The 8,545-nt window shown below is 39.0% G+C and overlaps 1 pseudogene; it reads right to left on the bottom strand.

Annotated features, from left to right (window-relative positions):
* Positions 1-2,369: 2,369 nt before the first annotated feature.
* LOC786360 (small ribosomal subunit protein uS2B-like) lies at positions 2,370-6,256 on the bottom strand (annotated as a pseudogene).
* Between the last annotated feature and the right edge of the window lie 2,289 nt (positions 6,257-8,545).

The following is an 8,545-nucleotide window of genomic DNA, read 5'->3' as shown; positions in this document are numbered from 1 at the left end:
TAGATTCTTTACCAACTGAGCTATCAGGGAAGCCCTCATACATTGCTAATGGTAAAGCAAAACCGTACTGGCTCTAAGAATTTGAATTAGCAAAATTACACATGCATTTTCTCTGAGACCCAGAAATCCCACTTCTAGGAATCTATTTCCAAGATACACTCAGAAACATGCATAAAGCTGCTTCTCCATTAATTGCAAAAGCAAAACAGTTGCAAAAAAGAAAAAGAATGAAAGAAATAACTTACACGTTTTGGGGAACCTTTTGGGTAACAAGTGTGGGAATTTATATGCACACTCAAACACATGAACATACATGGTTGCTAATATTTTCCAAAAGACAATAGAAGGATAAACCAAAATAGTAAATTTGGGAAAGAAGACAAAAGAGAGGTAGTGGGAAGAACAAAGATAAAAACTAGGTATTTTTCAATGTGACTTGTATTATAGTTTTGACCTTAGCACCATCTTCATTTTTCTATACATGTGAAAAATAACATTAAATAAAACAGAAAAAAGTGAAGCAACCCCTAACATAACAAATAAATTGAAACTCACTATTATTAATTTGCCAACAAAGGTCCGTCTAGTCAAAGCTATGGTTTTTCCAGTAGTCATGTATGGCTGTGAGAGTTAGACTATAAAGAAAACTGAGTGCTGATGAATTGATACTTTTGAACTGTGGTGTTGGAGAAGACTCTTGAGAGTCTCTTGGACAGCAAGGACATCCAACCAGTCCATCCTAAAGAAAATCAATCTTGAATATTTATTGGAAGGACTGAATGCTAAAGCTGAAACCCCAGTACTTTGGCCACCTGATGCGAAGAACTGACTCGCTAGAAAAGACCCTGATGCTGGGAAAGATTGAAGGTCCGAGGAGAAGGGGATGACAGAGGATGAGATGGCTGGATGGCATCACTGACTGGATGGACATGAGTTTGAGCAAGCTCTGGGAGTTGGTGATGGACAGGGAAGCCAGGCATTCTGCAGACCATGGGGTCGCAAAGAGTTGGACTCAACTGAGTGACTGAACTGACTGACTGATTATTACTTTATATCAAATTTGTGGCCTAATGGCAAAGATATTTACCTCAAACATTTAAAAATAGAATGTTGACTTTATATACCTAAGCATATAAAAATGAAAATCACAGAATCTTAGGTTGCGCTATTGGGATCATTCTAAAACTCTTGTAAAGATATATACATACTTCACCATACACAGAGTAGAGTAAACCATATATACAATTACACTTATATCACTAAGAACCAAGATCTTCAGCATAAAAGACAACATCAAGATACAAATCAAACATGAAACAGAATCCTATAGTGTCCATTTTTTAATATAAATTTATTTATTTTAATTGGAGGCTAATTACTTTATAATATTGTATTGGTTTTGCCATACACCAACATGAATCCACCACGGGTGTACACATGTTCCCCATTCTGAACCCCCCTCCCACCTCCCTCCCCATACCATCCCTCTGGGTCATCCCAGTGCACCAGCCCCAAGCATCCTTTATCATGCATCGAACCTGGACTGGCAATTCGTTTCACATATGATAGTATACGTGTTTCAATGCCATTCTCCCAAATCATCCCACCCTCTCACTCTCCCACAGAGTCCAAAAGACTGCTCTATACATCTGTGTCTCTTTTGCTGTCTCGCATACAGGGTTATCATTACCATCATTCTAAATTCCATATATATGCGTTAGTATACTGTATTGGTGTTTTTCTTTCTGGCTTACTTCACTCTGTATAATAGGCTCCAGTTTCATCCACCTCATTAGAGCTGATTCAAATGTATTCATTTTAATGGCTGAGTAATACTCCATTGTGTATATGTACCACAGATTTCTTATCCATTCGTCTGCTGATGGACATCTAGGTTGCTTCCATGTCCTGGCTATTATAAACAGTGATGCGATGAACACTGGGGTACATGTGTCTCTTTCAATTCTGGTTTCCTCAGTATGTATGCCCAGCAGTGGGATTGCTGGGTCGTATGGCAGTTCTATTTCCAGTATTTTAAGGAATCTCCACACTGTTCTCCATAGTGGCTGTACTAGTTTGCATTCCCACCAACAGTGTAAGAGGGTTCCCTTTTCTCCACACCTTCTCCAGCATTTATTGCTTGTAGACTTTTGGATAGCAGCCATTCTGACTGGCAAGGGGGGCGGTCCTCTACTATAATGTCCATTTAAATGTGGGAAATTAGTAATATGAAGTTAGAATGTATAGATTTACTTACTTTTGTAGAAATGTTCTTTTCTGTCAACTTTATATTTCCGTTTTTTGTTTAAGAGCTTGGTGGGGAACAGCTTGAGACCAGTCAGTTATCATATTCAGCATGGAAATGCTGAATAGGCACAGAGGGCGCTGCCTGCCCTCAGACTAATCTGCAACCTTGACTTTAGTAGCAGTAAACTCTGGAACTCGATAGGTTCATTCACCTTCAAGTTCCTCCTCAGTCACAGCCTTTCCAGCAGCGGCCCACTCTTTTCAATCTCCTCAGGATCTCTGTGGAAGTAGAGGTTAGGCGCAACCTCCTGTGAGTTCACGCAGGGAAACATGCTGTGCATGCGCAGAATCTCCGGGTCCAGCAGCCACTGCGTCAGCCCCAACTGAAGATGTTCCCTTGTTGCTGAATGGGGCGGCAATGTCTACATAGCCTAGAGGAGAATCTGTGTTACATAAAACAATAGTAGACAAGTTAACTTAAGACGCCTCTGGGAGAGGCAGATGGTCAGTCCTGGGATCTGTAACTACGAGAAGTTGAGGCTCCTGGAAAGCTGCCTGGATCTGGTTAGTGAAGTTTCCAGAACTGAAGTGGCCAGCAATAGAGGTGGCCTGAGTATCAGCTACAGATTTCAGTGCGTCCCACTGGCCAGTATTCCTGAAGGAGAAGATGCCAATATCAGATGGATTTTTCAGTGGCAACCATGGCATGAGCTGCTGGCAGAAACTTCTCCCAGGGTCTTTCACACTTAAGATGTAGATGTCACCACTTTCCTTTTTGTAGATATAATGTTCCATTTGAAAGTCAAGGTTGGTGCCACCTGAGTAGGTTCCTGTGGCAAGGAATTTAGGTACAGTCTCCTCCTTCATGTGCACTACCGCCAGGCAAGGGCTTCAAACATTGTGAATGCTCGCCTTTCTGACAGAAACTGAAGATAATACCGTTTGGACTCCTTTGCATAGTGTGGAAAGGTAGAATTTATTTTTCTCCTTGTAAGATAAACAAAATACATGTGTTTTTAGATCTCCACTGAAATGCCCTAAAAGCTGTGACAATCCAGTAGAAAATGCAAACCTACCACCAAGATATAGTTTCCAAATATTATTTTCCACTTACAAAAATTACCAGGGTTTCTTAAAATATATCTGTTATCAGAAATATTCAAGGTGAGCCTGATCATCTTATCACTTCTGAAATCCTGTACCTAGACTTCCTCATAGACCATGAAAGGACACAAGAGACAACTTGAAGGGATTCTCATTAGCCAAACATAGGACCATTTGAGCTTCAAATAGAATGAATATTGAAATACAGCAAATCTAATGAGTTGGCCAAAAAATGTGTTCAGGCTTTTCCAAATGATGGTATGAGAAAACTCAAATGAACTTTTTTGCCAACCCAGCATTAAAATTGATAATTATACTTAATATCCTACTTATTCTTAATCCCTCATTTTTCATCTGTTGAGATCCTACTTAGGCAACCAGCTCATTATTCAAGGAAATTCATACTTAAGGTAAAATAATCAATAGGAATTGCATAGCAGGACTTATAAAATATTCACACTGAATCAATTGGACATCTAGATTTAACTGTTATGTGAAATTTTGAAAATGGGGGGATAAATGAGAATTTCAAAATCAATATAAATAGAATAGTATATGAACAATAGGATAAACCAAATATAGAAGTTAGGAGATAATAAATGTAAGATCTGGAAATTTTTGCAATTCAAGACAAATGAAAAATAGAATCAGCAAGACAAAAGTTGATTATTTAAAAAAGATAACACACAAATGTTGGCAAAATTAAGAAGAATAGCAGTACATATAAACAATATGAGGGAAGAAAAAGGAGAAAAGACATAAGTAGAGGTAATACTCAGATTACCTAGAGAGAACAAGAAAAACTTTATCATAAGAACCTTGAATATTTAGACAAAATATTCAATTTACTAGAAACTGAGTTTTAATAATTGACTCAACAACATTGTCTTTTAACAAATACATTGAATCAGTATTTTAAAATGTAAAATAACAAATACCAGGCCTAAGGTTTTCAGGAAAATTCTGTCAATTACAAAGAGAAGATAAATATAATCTTAAAAACACATTTCCAGAGAAGAGAGAGGAAAAAAATAAATTACTCCACAATTCACTTAATGATGCAAATATAACCTCAACATCAAAATCTGACCATAGCAGGCTAACAAAAAGAAATTAGACACAAAAGCACTTATTAACATAAAGATCTTAGACAAAATGTTAACAAATTTATCCCAGCAGTATGTAAGAAGCATAATCTCGGACTCTTTTGTTGACTATGATAGCTACTCCATTTCTTCTAAGAGATTCTTACCCACAGTAGTAGATATAATGGTCATCTGAGTTAAATTCACCCATTCCAGTCCATTTTAGTTCGCTGATTCCTAAAATGTCTATGTTCACTCTTGCCATCTCCTGTTAGACCACTTCCAATTTGCCTTGATTCATGGATCTAACATTCCAGGTTCCTATGCAATATTGCTCTTTACAGCATCGGACTTTACTTCCATCACCTGTCACATCCAGAATTGGATGTTATTTTTGCTTTGGCTCCATCTCTTCATTCTTTCTGGAATTATTTCTGCACTGATCTCCAGTAGCATATTGGGCATCTACTGACCTGGAGAGTTCATCTTTTAGTGTCCTATCTTTTTGCCTTTTCATACTGCTCATGGGATTCTCAAGGCAAGAATACTGAAGTGGTTTGCCATTCCCTTCTCCAGTGGACCACGTTTTGTCAGAACTCTCCACCATGACCTGTCTGTCTTGGGTGGCCCTACATAGCATGGCTCATAGTTTCATTGAATTAGATAAGGCTGTGGTCTAGGTGATCAGATTGGTTAGTTTTCTGTGATTATGGTTTTCATTCTGTCTTCCCTCTGATGGAGGAGGATAATAGGCTTCCTGATGAGAGAGACTGACTGAAGGGGAAATTGGGTCTTGTTCTGATGGGCAGGGCCATGCTCAGTAAATCTTTAATCCAATTTTCTGTTGATGGACTCATTGGAAAAGACCCTGATGCTGAGAAAGATTGAAGGAGGGAGGATAAATGTATGACAGAGGATGAGATTGTTGGATGGCATCACTGACTCAAAGAACATGAGTTTGAGTAAACTCTGGGAGTTGGTGTTGGACAGCGAGGCCTGGGGTGCTACAGTCCATGGGGTCACAAACAGTCAGAAACAACTGAGCAACTAAACTGAACTAAATAAGCATAATACATCATGACCAGTGGGCTGTTTAGAACTTTTCAAGATCAAGTTGTGTTTGCCTAACAGTACACTTAACTGTCATGTTGAGAAGAGACTGGCATGTGAGTAGAGGCAGAAGGTGGGAAATAGTTAGGAGCAGTGTTGCCAGATAAAATTTTGATTGGTTAAATCTGGCAACTCTAGCTAAGAGGTTATTGAAGTAATTGAAATGAGATATGTTGTTGGCTTATACCAGGATGGTGGCAAGGCAGATGGTGTGCAGTGATCAGATTCTGGAAAAATTTTAATGTTAAATTCAATAGGTTTTGATAGTCTGGATATGGATTATTTTCCATCTTTCTATCATCACTTGCCCAGCACTATGCTAGGCCATTATTGTCCTTTACTGCAGTTCTGAAACAGCCTCCTAATTGCTCTGTTGCCCCAGTCCTGTCCTTCTACAGTTCCAATTTCCAATTTAAATAGTATTTTGAAAAATAGAAATCTGATTATTCACTAAGTCCCTTCAATGACTAACTTTTCCCTTTTGGATGTCTGACTCCTAGAAATCAATAACTATCACTCCAAAAGGCTATCACTTCCACTATGCAATCTCCACCTTCTGTCTGGCTGAGTCCTATTCATTCATTCTCCAGTTCTTAACCTAAATGTGGTGTTCTCAAGAAGACCATCACTCAGACAGGTTTTTCTCCATTGCCATTGGTTCCCATAGAATTCTGGTTTCTCCTACCTTCAGGATGAATGCTACCATTCATCAAGCTACATTATAATATTTATTTAACTGGATGTTTTATCAACTGTTTTGTAATTTGGAGAAGAGGGAATTGTAAGTATTTTACTTTTATCATATCCTTAGAACTTGAAGAATGTTTGACACAGTACATAGTAAATAAATATTTCAGATGAATTGTTAATAAATTACCTAATTAAGTACTTGCATTTCATATTTGCACAAGGATTATTAAGATCTCCAAGAAAACAAATGGTATGCTTCATAACAGCACGCCAAATGGTGTTCATTATTATATTTGCTAAAAATAACTTCATAGAATGAGTTTTTCTTTTACTTAAAGCATAAATTTATATATATGTCTTGCTGTTGCGAAGTTGTGTTTGATTCTTTATGACCCCATAGATTGTAGTCCACCAAGTTCCTTTGTCCATGGGATTTCCCAGGCAAGACCGATGTCTCCAGCATTGGCAGGCAGATTCTTTACCACTGAGCCACCAGGGAAGCCCCAATATATATATATATATGTATATATATACATATATATATAGTATATATATATACACATCAGTTCAGTTCAGTCATTCAGTCGTGTCCAACTCTTTGTGACTCCATGAATTGCAGCATGCCAGGCCTCCGTGTTCATCATCAGCTCCCAGAGTTCACTCAAACTCATGTCCATCGAGTCAGTGATGCCATCCAGCCATCTCATCCTCTGTCGTCCCCTTATCCTCCTGCCCCGAATCCCTCCCAGCATCAGAGTCTTTTCCAATGAGTCAACTCTTCCCATGAGGTGGCCAAAGTACTGGAGTTTCAGCTTGAGCATCATTCCTTCCAAAGAACACCCAGGACTGATCTCTTTTAGAATGGACTGGTTGGGTCTCCTTGCAGTCCAAGGGACTCTCAAGAGTCTTCTCCAACACCACAGTTCAAAAGCGTCAATTCTTCGGTGCTCACCTTTCTTCACAGTCCAACTCTCACATCCATACATGACTACTGGAAAAACCATAGCCTTCATTAGATAGACCTTTGTTGGCAAAGTAATGTCTCTGCTTTTCAATATGCTATCTAGGTTGGTCATAACTTTCCTCCCAAGGAGTAAGCGTCTTTTAATTTCATGGCTGCAATCAACATCTGCAGTGATTTTGGAGCCCAAAAAAGTAAAGTCTGACACTGTTTCCACTGTTTCACCAACTATTTCCCATTAAGTGATGGGACCAGATGCCATGATCTTCGTTTTCTGAATGTTGAGCTTTAAGCCAACTTTTTCACTCTCCACTTTCACTTTCATCACGAGGCTTTTTAATTCCTCTTCACTTTCTGCCATAAGGGAGGTGTCAGCTGCATATCTGATACTTCTCCCAGCAATCTTGATTCCAGCTTGTGCTTCTTCCAGCCCAGCGTTTCTCATGATGTACTCTGCATAGAAGTTAAATAAGCAGGGTGACAATATACAGCCTTGATGCACTCCTTTTCCTACTTGGAACCAGTCTGTTGTTCCATGTTCAGTTCTAACTGTTGCTTCCTGACCTGCATATAGGTTTCTCAAGAGGCTGGTCAGGTGGTCTGGTATGCCCATCTCTTTCAGAATTTTCCACAGTTTATTGTGATCCACACAGTCAAAGGCTTTGGCATAGTCAATAAAGCAGAAATAGATGTTTTCCTGGAACTCTCTTCCTTTTTCCATGATCCAGAAGATGTTGGCCATTTGATCTCTCGTTCCTCTGCCTTTTCTAAAACCAGCTTGAACATCTGGAAGTTCACGGTTCACATATTGCTGAAGCCTGGCTTGGAGAATTTTGAGCATTACTTTACTAGTGTGTGAGATGAGTGCAATTGTGCAGTAGTTTGAGCATTCTTTGGCATTGCCTTTCTTTAGGACTGGAATGAAAACTGACTTTTTCCAGTCCTGTGGCCACTGCTGAGTTTTCCAAATTTGCTGGCATATTGAGTGCAGCACTTTCACAGCATCATCTTTTAGAATTTGAAATAGCTCATCTGGAATTCCATCACCTCCACTAGCTTTGTTCGTAATGATGCTTTCTAAGGCCCACTTGACTTCACATTCCAGGATGTCTGGCTCTAGGTGAGTGACCACACCATAGTGATTATCTGGGTCATGAAGCTCTTTTTGTACAGTTCTTCTGTGTGTTCTTGCCACCTCTTCTTAATATCTTCTGCTTCTGTTAGGTCCATACCATTTCTGTCCTTTATCAAGCCCATCTTTGTATGAAATGTTCCCTTGGTATCTCTAATTTTCTTGAAGAGATGTCTAGTCTTTCCCATTCTGTTGTTTTCCTCTATTTCTTTGCAT

The sequence above is a fragment of the Bos taurus genome, chromosome X, assembly GCF_002263795.3.
Source record: "Bos taurus isolate L1 Dominette 01449 registration number 42190680 breed Hereford chromosome X, ARS-UCD2.0, whole genome shotgun sequence".
Classification (NCBI taxonomy): Eukaryota; Metazoa; Chordata; class Mammalia; order Artiodactyla; family Bovidae; genus Bos; species Bos taurus.
This window is presented reverse-complemented; position numbering and strand designations above follow the sequence as displayed.